The following is a 21,780-nucleotide window of genomic DNA, read 5'->3' on the forward strand; positions in this document are numbered from 1 at the left end:
GATATTGTTAAAATATTTGAGTTTGTTATACATTCTGGTTATTTCTCCTTTAAAACTCGGGTTTTTCGTCCCGCAAACTCAAGAAAATCGACCGCAGAACCCAGATTATTTCAGACATTAAATATATTGTGTTAGGGTTAGTGACCTCGAGATGGCGGCATATTTGAGCCGTCTCTCTTCACTGTGTACCGCTTAATTAGTGATAGCCTTGGGCCATCTATCTCTAATTGGTACCAGTGGAGATTGTACTGCCCACTCAATCTCCAAAAGTTAGATAGGGCTTAATGGCCTCGCCTACTTCCCGTATACGGGAATAAAAAGGCGTTAGCTGATTTTATATATATATATATACATGTATATATATATATATATAAAATATATATATATATATATATATTGGTACTGATATTTCGATAAACGTAACACCCTTGTTTTCACTTTTTTCAACCACTGTGATATCAGGTGTGTTACATTCCAAGCTTTTGTCAGTCTGGATTTTGAAATCCCAGAGTATTTTAGCTTTTTCATTTTCATTTCTTTTTCATTCTACCTTTTACGGTACACAATTTGTGCGATTTTGCTGCATCCACTTATAATGTGGTCTACCGTTTCTTCCTTTTTTTACTTTCTGATTGATATAATCCTTGAAACAACAAATACATTTACTGTCTTCTTGAATTTTTTGTATTTTTGCCTTCATAACGTTGATTTTAATGGCCTGTTCTTGTGCTGCAAAAATTACCGATTCTGTTTCTTTCTTTAGTGCTCCATTTCTCAACTATTACCAGGTCATGTTGCTGTCAGCGCTGTCCTCTATGCTGTGAAAATATTTTCCATGCAATGACTTATTTTTTCATCTTTCGGTTCTCACTTTTACTTGATTGGTTTTGTATTCCAAATTTGACTCCATGGGCTTAAATAAACCCTCTTTCCTTACCTCAATTAGAAAATTTTCCGTTGTTTGCTGCAGATAATCATTTAAATTTCTTTTTTCTTCTTCAATAACTTGCTTCACTTGTAATAATCCTTTACCTCCTTTTTGCGTGATAGATAGAGGAGCCTATCAATGTCACTGCAAGGATTGAGGGCATAGTGAATTGTCATTAATTTTTGAGTTTTTCGATCTAAATCTTCCATCTCTAGCTGGGTCCATTCAACAATGATTGCTGAATATCTCAGAACAGGTATGGCCCAGGTATTAATTGCTTTTATCAAATTTCCAGCATTAAGCATTGATTTAAGGAGCTTTCTTAATCGTCTTATGTATTCTGCTCTAGTTCTTTCTTTGATCTCATTGTGCAGAATTTGTGATGCTTCTAAAATTCCCAAATATTTGTAGCTGTCTTCGAATTTTATTGCTTTGATTATTTCACCACTGAGCAGCTCGATTTCGTTCATATCTTCAAACTTTCCTCTTGTTATTCCAGCAATTGCACATTTGTCTAAGCCAAAATCCATTGATATATCTTGACTGAATATGTGCACAGTATTTGGCAACGATCCTGTGTAGCTCAGTATAATGAACTGCCCACTCAGTCTCCAAAAGTTAGATAGGGTAAACGGCCCCGCCTACTCCCTATACGGGAACAACATAGGCTTTAGCTGATTTTTTTTATATATATATAAAATTAGCTAACGCCTTTTTATTCCCGTATAAGGTGTAGGTGAGGCCGTTTAGCCCTATCTTACTTTTGGAGACTGAGTGGGCAGTTCAATCTCCACTGGTAACCAATCAGAGATAGCTGTCCCAAGGCTATCACTAATTAAGCGACACGCTGTGAAGGAGGCTGCTCAACAATTTCCGCCATCTCGTGGTCCCTAACTCTAACACAATATATTTATTATCTGAAATAGTGTGGGTTCTACGGTCGATTTTCCTGTGTTTAATGGACAAAAAAAAACGAATTTCGGGTGGAAAAAACCCGCTTGCCCATGCCAGAGATCGACTAACTCGGGAACCGGTCGAAAAGAGGAGTAGACAAAATTTTCTGTAGTCGCTGACTAGATGGGAAACCAAGTCGTCTTTCATGTGGTCGAGTGCCGGTGTGTGCAAACTAACTAACTAACTAACTATATATAACTACGTGCAGCTTACTTGGGAAAAAGGATTAAAAACCTAGCTTAAAAAATTGCTTGGTATCTTTAACATAATATATACCCAAGGTAAAAGACTTTCTACATCTTACTCTTATCCTGAGATTTTTATTTAATGAGGTAAAAGCACCTTATCGCAACTTGTTTAGGTAAAATATTTATAAGCTTTGTATTACTTCACCCTTGGCATTTTTTAGGCCTGGCTCCCACTGATGAGATCTCAATAAAGGTCTAAACTGGTATGGATAGTGACCAGTGGTAAGGTATAAGGGGCTCGCGTGAGCCCTTTGTTAATTTTTTTTCAGATTTGCAAGCCCCTTGTTCTTCTTGTTTCCTTTTTTTATTTTTTCAAAAAAGCATTTTTTTAAACATATTAAGCGACGAACTCATACGGTAACCAACCAAACATTAGTCTATTCGCCAGTGTATAGATTATTTGGAATTATTGTTTCAACTCCTCTATAACGAATTCGCCCAAGTTTGAAAATAAAATAAGCGCATGCGCTATATTTACCCTTTTATCTTCTGATAGCCAATCGTATGGTAAAACCAGTAGAGCCTATCAAATGTTTTATAAAAGATTATAAAAGATTTCGTTCTTATTATATTTTGATAGTTAAGGAATGTTTTGCTTATGTAAGATGAATTAACACAGTTGATTGTTTGCAAATATTTCTTGTTTAGATCATGAAAATGATAGCCATTGGAGGTTGATTGTCCTCTCATACTTTTTGACTGGAATTTTTACACAAACTGTATTAATAACAGTTTTTATGTGAAATGCGGCTTTTTTTTTTTTTTTTTTCCCGACGATGCGAGCCGTTTGTTAAAATTTCCATAGCTCACTACTGGTAGCGACCATTACCTTTATGCATAGCATCATACATCTCCACAAGGAAATGTCCTTGCATTAGGGGAAAATTCTAAGGAAAGTGATCAGAGCTTACCCCACCTTTACAAAGAGTTGCCTAGTGTTGCACTACTTGCATCCCCAAACTAGACTTACTTGTCTGTTTGCTTACTTGGGAAAAAGGATTAAAAACCTAGCTTATAAAATTGCTTGGTATCTTTAATATATATATATATATATTGCTAATAAAGATTAGCAATTTTAAATATACCATCTTCCACTAAAGGGACCGACAAGAACATCGGATCTGTTTAATTTAGGACAATGAAGTAAAGTTTAACGTTATACATATATATATATATATATATATAAAACTTCAGAAGTCTTACATTAAATATCACAAGCCTGAACAACACGGACTTGCAGAGCATGTCCGTGTTGTTCAGAATGCTACTGCACCAAACGTGTAGTTTATTGGAACGTGAACAATTCATTCATAAAACTTGTTTCTTCATGGATCGTGTTTATAATGTAACGTTAAACTTTACTTCATTGTCCTAAATTAAACAGATCCGATGTTCTTGTCTGCCCTTTTGTGGGAGATGGCATTTTTGAAATTGCTAATCTTTTCTATCTTTATTTTGTAAAAGAAAATAGACCCGTTCACGATTTTTGTTGGGAGTAGGATGTCGTTTTATCTCTATCTAACTTTTGGGGACTGAGGGAAGGGAAGTTGAAAGTACTGGTTGCCAATCAAAGATATCTGCTCCAATTTCGGTATAATTATATATGGAATCTGGTGAAGAGGGGGGGGGGATCTGTTATATTTCGCTATCTCGTGGTCCTTAATCAAAACACTATGTTTATTTTTTGAAATAGTATGAGTTCTATGGTCAATTTCCTGCAGATTGCGGAGCGAATAACCCAAATCTCCCTCCCCCCAAAAAAACACACTTGCCCATGCCAAAGATTGACTAACTGGACTAATGAACCAGTCGAAGAATGGCATAGAAAAAATCCTCCGACTGTGCCGTATTGTGGAATTGTTTGGTATTGCTACTGCCATTCTCAGTGGCATAGCTGGAGTTGTTTTCGCCCTGGGCCGTCTCTGAGTTTGTTGCCCCTCTCAGTACACACCAAAATTACTACAAAAAGTCAAAACAACGTGTAGGAAAGTAAATTAAAAACAATGTTTATTTTTGAAGTAAAACTTTAATTTCAACATTCTAATATGTTATTTTTCTTGCTTTTCTGTTAGCAATATAGTCGATAACATTGGCGAAGTCTATTTCATAGTAATGTAGGTAATTCTTAATCAAAGTTTTATTTAGAATAACTCCTCTCACAACTAGCAACACTTACAGCAATTTTGAGGAAAATTCGCAGCAGTATTACAATATTTGAAACTGAGTTCTAGAGTGTATTTTAGAATTAACTGCAAAAGTTCAAAAAGTTTCAAAGTGCCCATCGGGGCGAACCTTTCCTCTCCGCACCCCTCTAGTTACGCCACCGGCTGTTCTATAATCCTGTGCTGCAGATGCCTATGGCAACTTTTTATATTAAAATTTATATGGCAAAATTTATATTAAATACTTTTTTTACGTGTCTTTTTCTTCTGTTTTTATATTTATTATTATTAATGTGCTAAAAAGTAGCCTGTGTAGCTCAGTGGATGTGGCGTTTGCACACCACCGCGCTTGGCCGCACGAAGGAAGTCTTGGTTTCAAGTCTAGTCGGCGACTAGAGGAAATTTTTCTAAGCCTTTTTTCGACCGGTTCCCGAGTTAGTCGATCTCTGGCACGGGCAAGCAGGTTTTTCCTCCCGGAAACTCGGGTTTTTCGTCCTGTAAACTCAAGAAAATCGACCGTAGAACCCACATTATTTCAGACATTAAAATATATTGTGTTAGGGTTAGGGACCACGAGATGGCGGCACATTTGAGCCGTCTCTCTTCACTGCGTACCGCTTAATTAGTGATAGCCTTGGGCCATCTGTCTCTGATTGGGTACCAGTGGAGATTGAACTGCCCACTCAGTCTCCAAAAGTTAGATAGGGCTAAATGGCCTCGCTTACTCCCGTATATACGGGAATAAAAAGGCGTTAGCTGATTTTTTTTTTTTATGTGCTAAAAAGAGCCTCGCCTACTTTCTGTATATACGGGAATAAAAAGGCGTTAGCTGATTTTTTAAAATTTATTTTATTGTATTTTTATTTTTTTAACTCACAATATTCCATTATTAAAACAAACTATTTTCGAAGCCCTTTCTCTGACTGGTTCTCTAGTTAGTCGATCTGTGATACTGGAAAGATTTCCTTTCGAAAAATCGGGTTTTCAAACCCATATCTCTAAATCCACTACAGAAGTCATTACATATGCAGTTCAAGTGTTGGGATCTGTGTCATCCATGCGATTGCGGTAAGTTGTCTGTCGTACGCTCACTTTTATGAAGATCTTTGATTTTTTTTGATACTGATGGCTCAATATCAGTAAAAGCTTGAAGGATAGATACTAGCAGCACACTAAAAGTTAGGAATTGTGGAGGTCGTTTTCACTCTGTTTGGAGAATAAAAGGCGTTTGAGAATTTATTTATTTATGGATTAGCAGATTTTTAAAAATATAATAATACTCATTTATTATTATAAATATATTTAGGACCACCACTTTAGCAGGATCATTTTCAGTAACAAGTTGATGAAACCGTAGAAAAACGATCGACTGCATAAGCTAAAAGTGACTGTGGGGTTAAATGTAATAATAATTCTGCTATAAAAGAATGTTATAGAAAAGTGCAAAGCTTATTTTGTCTTGGCTATTTCCATACTTGTTCGATATTCATTATCCTGGATTCTTTTCGGGCAGTTCCGTTCTGTTTAAATTCACCTGGGTGATTTTTTTTTTATGACTAATAATTAAAGTTTGCGAAATTAAATATATATTTATTTTAAAGCATTAATAAACAAATATCGAAAAATCTATGTACTCATTTATGAAGTGCGAGCAATTTTATGTTGCTCCATAAAGTCAAAGAATTTCCACCTTTTCTGTTTGGTAGATATTGTTTCTCCTTTTATCGAGCGGCCTCCTTTAGTGTCGTCCTCGTGGCTAGTTGTTCCAACCCGGTAAGTGCCGGAAATTTTCTGTTGTGGCGTATAGAGCTTTGCGAAGTAAATGAAACTATAAATGAGAGTGAATTGTGGTTTTCTGTGTTCCTAATTATTTATACTTAGTTGTGATAGTTAAAGGGGTATCTAAGTATAATCATAACATTCTTGAAATTTGTAACTTCAGGCATATTCACATGTGTTATAAATCTTAGTCGCTAGTTCATTCGATACTATACATGATCATATTTTGTGAATTTCTCATTCATTTTGAAAGAGCATAATATTGGAACCTGATGTTTTCCGTTCAGAGTAGAATCTCATTTTGAGGAGGTCACCTCCATGAAAAAATGAAATGAATGACCAGCCTAAAAAAATTTTGAGGTTGGATGCTGACATTTATGCACCCCATTGTATGCCAGTGATGGCCGCGTATGTATAGGGGGCCAGTTTTCTTTCTTGAGAGCCCAGGCATAAGATTCCAGAATGGGGAAGATATTTACATTGCTGGACACTAGAGAGAGAGAGAGAAAGGGAATATGCGTGGGATTCGAAGTTATCAGTAGAGCATGTTTTCTTATTTTCTTTATGTAATAAAAACTGTGTAATGTAAAAATCAGTCACAATAAACTAATTTGTAAATAAAAATTACAGAAAAACAGTGATGGACATACTATTCAACTCTACTCGTTTATTCATGTGAAATTTAGTATAGTGGCTAAACCGGCACATTATTTTCTTAAGTTCCCTTATACGTTAGATGTGGGAAGCCAACCGCATGGCGAGGCCATTCAATAATAATTATAATAACAAGTTCCACAGTTATTTAATTTATAATTTTTAGCACACACACACACACACACACACACACACACACACACACACATATATATATATATATATATATATATATTAGTTTACATTTTTATTGATACTATTAATAATTATAATTACATTGTAATGTTGTTAAATGTATAATTAATTCTAATGAAGAACGATTTAAGTATAATCATACAGAAAAACATTTTTACATATAAATAAAGTTAAAACTTAGATCTGAATTTTGCAATGTTATTTAAACTTTATGATTTTGTGTCTATATATATATGTGTGTGTGTGTGTGTGTGTGTATGTATATATGTGTATGTGTATATATATATATATATATATATATATATAATGTAATGGGCTATATTATCAAACAAGGCATTTCAGACATTTTATGGAACAATAATAAAAGCTTAAAATACATGTCATTGCACCAATATTAATCACTTTGCTGGTTTCAATAAATCAGTAAAAATCATCATCTGTTTTGGCAGAGATATGCTACAGCCTTGTTCTGCATCTTCACTCAAAATTATTTGCTTACAAATTTTATTTCTAAAATAATAATAATAATCTTCCAATATAAAACTAGGAATGTGTGATTGTAACTTAATTAATCTGTGAACCTGGAACCCAAAACGAACGAGTCACTGTTTCTTTCATAAGGACCATCTGTCCATTGCTGAAACAATGGACAGATGAAATCAGAACTACTGAACATAACTGAAATCAGAGTTGCAACAACTGCTCAAACCAGAAATAAATACTTTATTCATAGCTTTATTATAGGTCCTAGTTTACAAATATCATTTTAACTTTTTTTTTTTAAACTAATTAAAAAACCAACAACAACCATGCCTCATTCATGAGATTGGGGACCTTCAGTGTACAGGGTAGACATATTCCAGGGTAAAGGATAAGATTTCTGGGACTGTTTTGGATAAACCATGACAGTTCAGTTGGTCACCCTTTATATAGTCATCCCTCGACTTGCATCCGTTCAAGTTACATCCTTTTGAAGATACATCTGTGATCCCATAAGGGAATAAATAACATTTTCGGCTATACTTTCGAACAAGATGCAAGCATAAAATAAAAAGGTTTTTATTCAGCAACAATGCATCATGCACAGCAGCAATAGTGCATTCTGCGGCAGCCTCCCTCTGCAATCAGCACGTGTCGTCAACAGTTCCTCTGTTGATTTTGTGTTTGAAAAGTAGGTTATTTGTGTATTTTTTGTTAAATATTTCGCGATATTTTGTGCAACATTGCCCTTACTCGTGCAAGCTAAAAAGCCTAGTGAAGAATCACAGAAAAAGAGATGAGCAATTGATCTTGAAACGAAGTTGCCAGTTATAAAGCAACATGAACCTGGTAAGCCCATCATTGTGATCACACATGACTTCAGATGATCTGATTCTACAGTGACGACCATTTTGAAAAATAAGAATAAAATCGTAGAGGCTGTGAAAGGATCTGCTTCCATTAAATCGACGATAGTGACAAAGCAACGACAAATCCTATTGGTAATATGGAAACGCTACTTGCATGAACCAAAAGCGTATATCCTAAAGGATATACGCTTTTGGTTCATGCAAGTTTTAGCATTACGACCATAACCACTAAGGAACCAAGTTTCTTCACCATGTTGAAGGAGAAAGCAGGGCCCGATTACGACTACGAATTCAACACTTCTTCCGGTTGGTTCAAGAGATTCAAGCAGCTTTTTGCACTGCATAATGGGAAAATGTATGGTGAATCTGCAAGTGCAAAAAGCACTTGCAGATTCAACCAAGGAGTATGTGGAGAAATTGGATAAATTATTATAAAATAAATTAGAAAATTATTTGCAACAGCAAATATTTAATATGGATGAGACTGCCTTGTTTTGGAAGAAAATGCCCGAACAGACATTTATCTACAAAAAGCTAAAATCTGTGTTTCAAATCATTTCAAACAATCCTTGTTTCAAAGCTCTTAATGACTGTATTACGATTCTGTTAGGGAGAATGTGGCTGGATATAAATTGTAACCGTTTGTGATATGGTGCAGTGAGAATCCACAAGCATTCATAAACATTAGGAAGCATACTCTTCCAGTTCATTATTGGAGCAAAAGAAGTCATGCATGACCTCAAAAATTATTTGTGAATACCTTAATCAATTGTTATGCATGTGAAATGGAGTGCTATTGTGTGAAAAAAAATGTAGAATTTAAAATTTTATTGATTCTAGATAATGTTCCAGGTCATCCACCTTACATTGGTGATCTTCACCCCAAGATCAAGGTTATAGGTCATGTTTTCTTCCTCCAAACACTATTTCATTGATCCAACCGATGGATCAGGAGTTCTTGCAGTGTTTAAGGCTTATGATCTATGGAGGATTTTTTCACAATCCATTTCTGCCACTACTGGAAATGATTGGACTCTCATGCAATTCTGGAAAGCATTCAATATTTCTCATGCTATTAAAAATATTGTTGTTGTGGCTTGGGACTAAGTGACCTCTCAATGTATGAGTGGCATATGGAAAAATACATTAGAAAGGTTTGTGCACGATTTTGGAAGTTTTGAAAAAAATGAAGACCTTTGTAAATTGAGTGAAGAAATAGCGGACTTAGCAAACAATCTGAATCTTGAAGTGAATGATGAGAAATAACTGAACTCATAGAAACTTACCCTGCAGAGTTGACCAACGAAGAATTGGTTGAACTGGAGGAACAACTTGTTGCAGAAGAAGAAGAGGCAGTAAACAATTCACTGTGAAGGGTCTTGTTCTCTGTAGTAGAGATGTTCTGAAAATAGCTGAAGACATGGACTCCAGTGTTGAATGCTACTTATAGAAAGGAAAGTACATGATGCGTTTGCTTGCTATAAACAAATTTATGATGAAAAAAAGAGGAGGAATAAGCAAAACACATTGAACATTTTTATCAAAAATACAAAAGTGTTACACCAGAAGAGCCACAGCCCAGTCCTTCGCATACATAAGGTAATGAAGATGTGATTGTGGAAGAAGATTTGGGCGATTATTCTCCTGCTTTATAGGTGGCAGTAACGTACAGTACAGTTTATGATAAGGTTTAAAAATTAAAATGACAGTATACTTATTACGGTTAAGTCCCTAACCTTTATATCTCTGTTAATTTAATGTATCGACTTACGTCCTGCTGGATGGAACAAAACCCCAATGTATGTCGAGGGATGACTATATTTTCATGCATGAGGCATTTTTTTTTTTTACTTTTATAAAGTTAAAGAATTGTAGTGTCTAATTTGTGTAAAATGAATGCTGATCACCGTGTAGCACTAAAGAAAAGGGCCATTGTTTTTCTTTTCTGTTGATATTATATATCTGTTGTGATTTATAATTATGATGTGATAAATAATTGCCTTTGCCAGTCACCTCATTTCCTGCAGTTCCGATAATGTATAGCATTATACACATCCAAAAAAGTGTGTGCTTTGCATTATGGGATACTAAAGCGATTGAAGTTAAGTCATTATCCTCTATATACAAGTAGCCCACTCATAACGATACTTCATGCATAAACATTGTTTGCTTATCCTTGGATAAAGGATTAAACCAACAGGTGAAATGTTGGGCAATTAAAATTATTTATAACACGGTTGTAGAGTTTCTTGTAGAGGTTATTTATAACACGGTTGTAAATATATTTATTCCTGCAAATATATGCATCTAATAATGATGATGACATAAGAAACTGGAACATGACATTGCACTAATTGATATTACATTAATAAACAAAATTGATCTACTATAGATATATATATTTTATATATCAGTGTGTGTGTGTGTGTGTGTGTGTACAGTAAACCCCGTTTTTATGTTCTGCAATTTATGTTTTCCTGCCATTTATGTCATTTTCTGTTGGTCCCGTCTTAAGTCATATTCTTACGATATATTGTTTTCCCGCCATTAACAACTTGATGTGGATGTTATTTCTTGTGATTTGCGTTTTTTTTTCTCGGGTGGCAATACCAATTTTCGAATTTATTTCTGCTTACATCTGCGCATTTCTGTTCCAAAATGGCGTTGCTTTCGCTGTAGTTTTGTTTCCGCCATCACGGTGACTTGCATGCTTGCAGCAGTAATTTAGTGATGAGTGATACCATGATTTTTCAATCACAGTACGAATTGATATTGCAGAATTTCTGCTACGTAATTTAGCATGTGAAAGTTGCTTTCAAGTTGCGGTGGTGGATTAGCCATGTTAGTAACATGGAGAAAAAAAAAGACAGAAAATGTATTTCGGTAGAAGAAAAGATTGTAATTCTGCGACATGTAGATTGGCATGCCGGAACACATGTGCATTTAGCAAAAGATCTTAGACTCGCCATGTCCATTTGAATACGATAGTAAAAAAACAGGTCAAGCATTGAACTCAATGCAAAGCAATCTGATGCTATGTCAAAAAAATAAATAAATAAAAATGAAAAGCAAAAACAATCAACAATAAAAGATTTTTTTAAAATAGATAAATGTAATTGTAAATTCATTTATTTTCAGTTATTAAATTTTGTAATCTAGTAGGTAGACTCGCATACTAGCAGCAAGTCATCTTTTAGCCTTTTTAAATTTTTTTTTACATTTCCTGCTATTTACACTTTTTTCCGTCAGTCACCTGAAAAGTGTAAAAAAAGGGGTTTTACTCTGTATGTGTGTACACACACACACACACACACACACACACACACTATATATATATATATATATATATATATATATATATATATATATATATACCGGGTGATCCATAAGTAACAGAAAAAGTAAAAATTGAATAATTCGAAAAGTATAGACAGTAGCACGACGTGGTTTTTGCAGAAATGCACAGAAAGACATGGGATTTTTTTTAATAAAAAATTTTATTGCCAGAATAGTTACATTTGTCACAGACAGGTGGCGCTGCAACTATCCCGGAGCTGCTGCCTGTCACTATTTAAACCGTGAGGTACATAAATTTTAGATGTAGTGAATACTGAAGTTAAACATTCTGCTGAGGTGAGGCATATTATCGTTATGAGATAAAGCAGTTTTTGTTAAGCTGTACTATCAGAACTCCGAATGTGCAAGTGCGGCTTTGTGCACCTATCATTCGATGTGGGGTATTAGAAGTGGAAAGAGACCGATGTCTTGTTCCTCACTGATAGCTATGATGATGAAAAGGTTTGAGGACACTGGCAGTTTGGAAGCACGTGCAAAAAGCGGGAGACTCAAAAAAACTATTGCAGTTGTGCACGAGGTCAAACACGAGACCGACACACAATTGGCAGCTTCTGCACGTGGGGAATGCAGTTCGCATGAAATTTCAAGACCAACTGGCATTTCGTACGGGACTGTGTGGCGATCACTCAGGATCATCCTCAAGAGATATCCTTACAAAATTCAACACATACAGGAACTGAAACCAACCGATTTCGAGAGACGTCATGAATTTGCAAATTGGGCTTTTCTACAGACTGGCTGTTAAACGTCCTGTGGACTGATGAGGCGCACTTTTCACTTAATGGAAGTGTAAATGCACACAACTGCTGCATCTGGGCGAGAGAAAACCCACACGTGATTGTGGAAAACCCCTTTGCATCAGCCAAAGGTGACAACGTAGTGTGGGTTCACTGCATCATTCATTATAGGCCCCTTTTTCTTCGAGGAAGCCCACAGCGGTACATTTCGAACTGTTTCTGTTACAGGCGAGCTTTATGCAGCACTTTTAAGAGACAGCATCATTCCCTCCTGCATCCGATCGTCAACATTTGGCATTGACTGTGTCCTCAGTCACTCTTTCCCACATGAATGGCCACCCAGGTCTCCAGACCTTACACCTTGTGACTTTTGGTTATGGGGCTACTTGAAGTCACAGGTGTACAGAGGTTGGCCGACATCATTGGCCATGTTGAAAGAAACTATTCACCATCATGTGACAGGAATTACAGCCGAAACCCTCTTCAATGCTGTGCAGAGTGTCGTGCCACGTCTAATGGCCATTCTCACGAATGACGGCCGTCACATTGAACATTTGTAATCCTAGCTGCGTTGCGAACTGTGCTGTGCCACTGTACAAACTACTGACAACTGAAGTGCCACCTGTCGATGGCAAATGTAACTATTCTGGCGATAAAATTTTTCTTTATTAAAAGAATCCCATGTCTTTCTGTGCATTTCTGTGAAAACTGCATCGTGCTACTGTCTATACTTCTCGAAACAGACAAATTTTTACTTTTTCTGTTACTTTTGGATCACCTGGTATATACAGGGACAAGCTAAATTACATTTCACGTAGTATGCTGAAGAGACAATGATTTGATCCTTATGTATGGTGAATCCATTTGATGTTATTTATTATCATGTCTAAAATTCCTATACATCACGTTCTGATTACAATCTGCATTGAATACACAATCTTTGTCTTGCAGCATAATGATAAAATTCTTTTGGATTGTCTTTAGCTAATGCATGGCCAATTTCTTTTCATACTCTGATTTAGTATTCTACTGACCTAACCTCCAGTGAAAATAAATTACAATAAATAAATGAAATAAAATAAAATAATTTTGCTATATCAAAGTTATAACAACATCAGGGAAACATTCTTTTCTATAGATAGTTTGGTTACAGTGAAAATGATGTCCTAATTTAACATGACAATTGTTATATTGGATTTAGGATCCTGGATTATCTATGGTTCTATTTAAAATTACTCCTTCGTGAAAAGGTTAAGTCGGTAGAATATGTGCCTTCTGTATGTTTGGGATTTTTAGACTATCATTATTGTTAAGATTAGGGCAATTGATAAGAATCTAACAGGCCTCCTTAAATTTAATTTCATACCATGTTTTGGTGTGATGTAAACAACAGGTGCTTTTCCAGTCAATTCTATGTAAAGTGTTCAGGGCGTGATCAGAAAGACCTGCTTGACCATAGTTATTATATTTAATGTGTCGTTTATGTTCCTTTTTTCTTATAGGAATTGTGCATCCTGTTTCCTCTATATAGGGCAAATTACAAGTGCAATGAATACAGTATACCCCAGGGTGGGACAGTGGAGGGAGTGGATCCTTGGATGTGTTGAGCAAGTTCTTTAATTTTGCAAGAGGTTTAAAGATGGCTTTAAGGTTGTATTTTTGTAGTATTCTGTTTATTTTGTCTGATATCCCTTTTAATGTATGGAATGGTTAGTTTTATTATAGTCTTGTTTATTTTTGTTTTTAAGTGAGGTCTTGTACACAATTTTGTTGATAGTATTTTGGCTGTAACCATTTTTTAGAAAGTATTGCTGATAACTTTTAGTTCATCTTTAAGTGCTTGTTCATTGAAGCAAATTTTCAAAGCTGCGTTTTTAAGTGTATTAATGACCCCTAGTTTTTGTGTTGGGTGGTGGTGGTAGGAGTTTTTGTGTATATATATTGGCCAGTATGTGTCGGTTTCTGGTGAACCGACAATTGGCCTTAAATAGATTCTTAAATTTTAAATAGAATATAGTTAATTTATTTTATTTTATTTCATTTATTTATTGTAATTTTATTTTATTTTCACTGGAGGTCAGGCCAGTAGAATAACCGTTGATCAAATCATTGTCTCTTCAGCATACTTATGTGAAATGTAATTTAGCTTGTCTCTGTATATATATGTGTATACTCTAAATGATGACCTTAATATGAAGGTCGAAACGTCGGGGAAATTAAAATAATTATTTATAACACGGTTGTAGTGTCCATAATTTGTGTAAAATGAATGCTGATCACCATGTAACACTAAAGAAAACGGCCCTTGTTTTTCTTTTCTGTTGATATTATATATCTGTTGTGATTTATAATTATGTGATAAATAATTGCCTTTGCCAGTCACCTCATTTCCTGCAAATGAGGTGACACCCTTTTGGATGTATATAATGCTATGCATTATCAGAAGGACCACTACCCAGACCAGTTTCAACCTTTATTGAAGTCTCATCTCAAAGGTCAAAACTGGTCTGGATAGTGGTCCTTCCGATAATGCATAGCATTATACACATCCAAAAGAGTGTGTGCTTTGCATTATGGGATACTAAAGCAATTGATGTTAAGTCATCCTCTATATACAAGTAGCCCACTCATAATGATACTTCATGCATAAACATTGTTTGCTTATCCTTGGATAAAGGATTAAACCAAGAATATAATTTTTTGGCATCTTTAATTGATAAAAACCTTCCTATCTTGTCAGTGTTTTCTTCAATATCCAAGTAATCCTCTGAGCTATTTTGCCAACTCTTGCAATATGTCACCTGAATTTCAAATCTCTCACCCCTAGCCTCATTAACTATAGGTTTACAAATAAGCTTTTTGGGGGTGAGAGTTACATTAAAAACAAATATATATTATGCTGTAATTTCTTCATTAGAAGATATATGAAATCATCTTCCCATTTTCTTTCAACAAACTGAAAAATCTGAAGATATACATTTTTGATCATAAGCATTGCAGAATATTGTATTTGCTGGCATATAAGGCACACCTGTTTCTCAGGGGCATTTTTTGGAAAAAACATTATTTTATCGAAAAAATTTACATTTTTGAAAATAATTATCTTATTATAGATTGATTGAAAACAATTTCAGAGAATGTTGGTGTAAAACAATTATGTATCAAGGAAAAAATGTAGGATTACAATAACAGTGTTAATCCTCATCTTCAGATCTAGACAAAATTATTTTTTGAAATGTCTTCTATTTTTGAAACAGTCATGGCTTTCTTCAAACAGCAAATTGTCTTCAGTGCCATCAAACACATTACTAATGCCACACTTCTTAAATGACTTGATATTAATCTGGTTTTATTATTCCATGAGGATTTAATCCATTCACACACTTCTAAAATTGTAGATTTCTTCTTCCAGTTGGTGTTACTTCAAAATCTGAAGATTGCATCCAGTTATTCCACTTCTCCTTTATCAGTGCTTTAAATGGCTTATTAATGGAGACATCTAAAGGCTGTAGCTGCTGGTTAAGCCTCCTGGAATTAAAGTGAACTGAATTTTTAAGTGACTAAGTTTATTCTTAATAGTCTTATTCTGTGACAGCAAATTTAATCCCATACTAACAAAACTAGTTTCTTTAACATTCCACTGGGACTCCTGGACCATACTTTTTCTGTCCACAGTTTCATTCCTTCTTCATCCATCCACCCAGCCCTTTAGCGTGATCATAAATTAACTCCAGTAGGCAAGTTTTACTTGGTTGTCTTCCTTTTAAAATTCAAAAAAGGCAGCACTTTTGTGCCATCGGCACAGCATGACAAAACAAGAGCATGAGTATTTTTCATGGCCACAGGTTTTAGCAATAATACTTTTTTGCATCTTTGACATCTACTGTTTTGTTTGAATCCACATCAGACGTCATAGGTACCTTATCCATATTTCCTATTTGTGATAGTTTCAAAGTTTACTTGTTTCAATGACATACTTATGAAAGTCAATAACTTTATTTTCATATTCACCTGGCATCGTTTGAGATAATTTTCTGTTGTCTAATACCTACATTCTTAATTCTTACTCAAGTTCTGGCCATTTTACAATTCCTTTAGGAAGATTGTATATGTTTAACCTCTATTAGGCCTTGTTTTTGTTTTTCTCCAAGTTTATATCATTTTTTGGTTGGTTGGTGATGGTCAAGAATACCATGCTGTTGCTCTATTGCCATTTTCCTTTGCATATGCAATAATGCCAAGTTTAAAAGCAGTATTATAGAAATGTCTGTGCTGCTTTTGGGCCATGTGTTAATAATAAAAATAATCTTAAACACTAGAAGATCACTAATTCTATTGCACTTGAAAAATTGTTGGATGCATGACTTTATTATGAAACTGCACAAGTGCAAGCTGTCGAGCATTGAATCAACAACTGTTGAGCATTGTTTTAAATGAAACTGGGTGCATTAAGTTCTATTTTTTTCACTATACAAAATGTATCTGTTGTCTTTAATTAGTTAAAGTTATCGATATTTTAAATTTCTTACATATTTCACCCAAAATAACATGATAAACAGGTGAGAGCAGAAACATAAAAGAACATTTTGACCAATCAAATTTCTTTTCAAAATATATATATGCTATCTGTTAAATGATTGACTGCTGTGTTCACATTGATATGTGTCTATAATTGTCACATTTTCTTTTCTCCTTTTTTATGTATTGGGATGATTTTACTGACTCTCTAGTCATCAGGGATTTTTTCTTTTTCTAATACTCATGTTCATAGAAACCGCATCACCTGCTGTAATTTTTTTGGTAATTAAATTTGAATGCCTATTTGAAAAGAGATAACACAGTAATTTTCACAAATAATGAAGGTAATATAGCATTTTTATTTTTCATTAATATTTAGCTATTTTTAGTACAAGATGTGTCATAATTAGGATGACAACAAACTTGACAAATTTGCAAATATTTCAAAATGGAGTGGACAGCGATATTTTCACTGGAAAAACAAATACCGGTATCAAAATTTAATTAGACTACACAGTTTTACTAACATTCAAAGCTAAAAATTCACTTTTTGCTCTTTAGTACTTTTGGGTCCTCCTCTTGCCTTTATTACTTGGCATCAGTGGGTTATTGACAAAATCAATTTCCTAATGGATGCAACAGTCAATTCATGGTGCCATACTTTTATGATGGCGTCTTGAAGCTACCAAAGTGTTTTCGTTTTTTTTCTTGTGTATTTCAATCTCCATTTGGTACCACAAATTCTCGATGAGTTAAGATCTAGGTTGTTTCCTGGCCATGGTAGTCATTGAATCGAGTGTTCATTGAGCCACTTATTAACCTGTAACAAAAACTAAAGTTTTTTTAAGTACTAAACTGAATTCATATGGTACATTTTAAGGTTAAAATAGCAGTACTTACTATTACACTTTTTTGCCCTATGACAAGGACAGAGTCTTCATGAAAGATGCAGTTCGTCGTTATGGTAAAGTGGTCTGACAGAGGAAGTAATTCTGAAATTTTCTGGTATACTTGTGCAATCAGCGAACCTTTTGTGGAATGCAAGTGACCAACATAATGATGCAATGTGCAACCCCCGATCACCTGACTGGCTGAGAATTTGGTTGTTGGCACCAGACAGTTGGGCTTGAATTTTTCCCCTGATTATCTTCAAACTGTGTCTGTCATTGGCACCCTGCATGTTAAACTTTTTCTCATCAGAAAAAAAATTACTCTATTCCACTTTTGGCATGTTCTTTGCACCAATTTATCTGAGCCAATCTAATTTCTTTTTAGGTTAACAAGGACTTCTTTTTAAGGCACCTGGCTCTCAGTCCCTGTCGAATGATTCTTCTCCTGACAATTACAGAGCTTGCCACAACTCCTGTTTGTTCTTCTGAGTCCTGTTTCAGTTCTCCGTATGACACACAGCAATTTTTGAGGTAGAGCCGCTTTAGAACTCTACCTTGGCATGGTGTAGACAGTGGATTTCTTCCTGTCTCCTTTTCAGCAGATCCAGGTTCCTTCATTTCTGACAGCAGTTCTACCACAGTAGATTGACTACAGGACACCCTTTTAGCTATTTCACAGAGGAATAGCCTTCTCTATTCAAAACTTAAATCCACACTTTTTCTGCACATAACTAGCCATAGCGATCTCAGCATGAAAATGTGAAAACTAGCTTTGTCTGCTTATGGGTTTTTAAGTAAGTTGATTGTCTATTTTTGCTTTGGGTGCTATTTTCTTCTTGGCAAATTTGATGTTTATTTTGGCTGTATGGAGTTCATGGTCTGCATTATCTATTTTTTTTTGAGGGTTTTTACATCTTGAATTGAGTTTTTCATCTTTTATTAATTAATATATAGTCTATGAAGTTCTTGGTTTCTCCATTGGGTGAAGTCCAGGTTTATTTATGCCTTTTCCTATGATAAAACATTGTGTTGGTGATAAACAGGCCATTTAATTTACAGAAATTTAGTAATATTTTTCCTCTCATTTCCCATAACATCCATGATGAGTCTTGTGATTCCATGGAGATCCTGAATAATAATAATCTATGTAAGAATCTGGAAATCATCCAACTTTTGCTTTAAAATTTCCTAAGATTATCAGAATGTCTCTTATTTGTATCATTTATTTCTTCTTGCAGTTCCAAAAATTTTGTGTATTCTACTTCAAGTATGGTCTGGTGCATACACTTGAATAACTTTAATATAAAGGTACTTTTCTTTTACTTTTGCTTTAAGGCTGATAGATGTGATTCTTGAAGAGATGGGTCTTATATCAGTTATGGTGTTTGAAATATTTTCTGATTATAATTGCAACTCTTTCTCTGTGCTGCTGATCTCTTCTTCCAGAGCAGTACATTCTTCACTTAGTCTACCAAACCTTTGTTCCATCCAGTGCATCTTTGAAATTCCAATCACATTCTGTCTAAAGTGTTTTAGCATCACTTCAAGTAGATTTATTTAGTTTTATGCAGTGTTCTGATGTTTACAGTTAAGATGTGAAAATGTCTTCTTGAGGACCACATAGCCAATTTTTCATCTGTCCCCCTGTGATTCTTGTTCAGGCACATCAGCTCCCCCGAACGTGGGAGTATTGATGCTAGTTTTGATTCCAAATCCACGGAACTGTTTAGCAGAATACTGTAACTTACAGCAATAACCAGTACTTGGCTAGGATTGCCAGCCATAGATTGGGCTATGCCAATTTATCTGCTGGCCAGAGTCTTCTGTCATTGACAACACAGTTGTTCTTCCATCTGGTGAAGGATATTCTACAGTTGCTGTCCCTGTAGAGAAAGCATTCTCTAGATCTAGGGCTTATGTGGCAGCACTGACTTGCTATACCATGCCATAAGATAAGATAATGTGAAGTTTTAGTTGAGATAGTTGCTAGCTCTGCTTTCTCTCCCACATCCTGTTAGCAACTGCTACTGTTGGTCCATGACTGATCATTTGTTAGAGTTGCCACTGCTTATTTCCCAGTTTTCTCATCTAACCTAGATATCTGGGGGAGGGGGGGGGTATTCCCCCACCTGCCACCTGGGGACATGCTCAGTATCAGTCAGCTCTACCCCAAAATACCAAGACATAATTGCCTAAAAATAGCAGTAATAATTAATTTCAGCCATCTTTGATATTTTGCCAACTTTCACTCATATAAAAACTATAGCTTTACACACCTTTTTGATTTTATATTATTAAGAGAGACCTCCACTGAGTCAAGGACTCATCAGGAAGCCACATATTACACCCCCCCCACACACACACACCAGCCATCATACTTATTTTTGAATTCATTCACACTGCCTGCACACACAACATCCAATTGCAATCCATTCCAATCACTGACCACCTTATGAGAGAAAAATCTAGCCCTCATCCCTTCTTAGCAGCATTTATTCTCGGCTTCCATGGATGCCCTCTTGTCCTTTTCCCATCATCATCAAATGCCTGACATGTACCCTCAAGGGGTGTACAGGATATGATAGTACTACATGAAAAATTTACATCATTACTAACTTCCTATCCACCATTTTCCTCCAAATCAGTCTGTTACTTGTCAAGACTAAAACATTATCAGATCTTATATTTCTATCCTCTAAGGCACTTTGTACTGTATCAATCCACCTATATCTTGGTCTTCCTCTGGGTCGTTTTCCTGCCAACCTGGCAGAGAACACATGTTTTGCTAATCCTTCCTCGCTCATTCTGTTTAAGTGACCATACCAGCTGAGATTAGCTCTGCAAACGCATTCCTCGATGCTGACAATATCTAGTTCTTTCCTAATATCCTCATTTTTAATATGATATTGCCATTGATGCCATCTGTTCATGCCTCTAATCTTTCTCAACACTCGCATATCTGCGGTCTCTTGTCTTTGGTCAAGTGTTTTACTTCTGACCCAGCTCTCAGATCCATAAGTTAAAACTGGTTTGAACACTGTCTTGTATACAGCTAATTTAGTGTACCGACTAATTTCTCTCTTATTCCATATGAATTTATTCAATTGACTGCCTACCATATCAGCTTTGTTGATTCTGTTGTCTATTTCCATATTTAATTTACCATCTTCACTAAAAATCGTGCCTAAGTAGATGAAATGTTTTACTTGTTCCATAGGTTCTCCGTTCACAACCCAGTTGACATTTTCAACAAATCTACCTATTTTCATTGTCTTTGTCTTTTTATTGCTGACCTTCATATCATATCTATTACAACAGTTATTCAATTTAGTCAGAGAATCTTGCTAACTGTAGTGGATTTATTTAGAAGTATAACATCATCTGCATAAAGCAAAGAGCTGACGTTAACATCTCCAATTCTGATATCATGTTTAATACCACTTTCCTTCATAATGTGATCCATATAGATAATGGATAACAGAGGGGATAATGTACATCCTTGTCTCACACCAGATTTAACATTAAACCATCTTCCTGTACTTTCTTCAATTCTAACTGCTGACTCAAATAAAGACTAAGTATTACTTGATATAATGCCCCATTGACACCATATAACTGTAGCGTATTGAATAGCTTCTCTCTTGGCACCTCGTCATATGCCTTTTCCTGATCGATAAAACTTAAATACAGATCTTTGTTATATCCCCGTGCTTTCTCAACTATTTGTCGTAAAGTGAAGATCTGATCCTGACAGCTTCTATTTCGCCTGAATCCAGCTTGTTCTTCACCAAGCTTTTCTTTCACAATTCTTCTCAACTGTTTCTCAAGTATAGTTGCATAAATCTTACCAGGAACACTCATTAGGGAAATACCTCTGTAATTCTCACATTCAGCTTTATTTCCCTTTTTATATATGGGTACTATGAGCGCTCTACTCCAATCATCAGGAATTCGTCCCTCTGTCCAGGCTTTGTGAACTATGCAGTGAAGCCACTGTAAGACTTTTATA

The 21,780-nt window shown here is 35.3% G+C and overlaps 1 protein-coding gene across 5 annotated transcripts in view; it reads left to right on the forward strand.

The window, feature by feature from the left end:
- The first annotated feature begins 5,950 nt into the window (after positions 1-5,950).
- LOC150098732 (elongation factor 1-beta-like) overlaps positions 5,951-21,780 on the forward strand; it is a 131,421-nt gene continuing 115,591 nt past the window's right edge. Inside the window, exon 1 of one of the 5 annotated variants that reach the window (XM_090404736.1) lies at positions 5,951-6,065. The gene's annotated coding sequence lies outside the window, so the exon portion shown is untranslated. Of the gene's footprint in view, positions 6,066-13,889; positions 14,014-21,780 lie in introns of those variants that run through there. The other 4 variants (XM_090404735.1, XM_090404734.1, XM_090404732.1 and 1 more) reach the window with 4 other exon arrangements.

This window comes from Typopeltis vanoorti, chromosome 15 (assembly GCF_054136105.1).
Source record: "Typopeltis vanoorti isolate ZY-2024b chromosome 15, IOZ_Tvanoo_1.0, whole genome shotgun sequence".
In the NCBI taxonomy this organism is placed as follows: domain Eukaryota; kingdom Metazoa; phylum Arthropoda; class Arachnida; order Uropygi; family Thelyphonidae; genus Typopeltis; species Typopeltis vanoorti.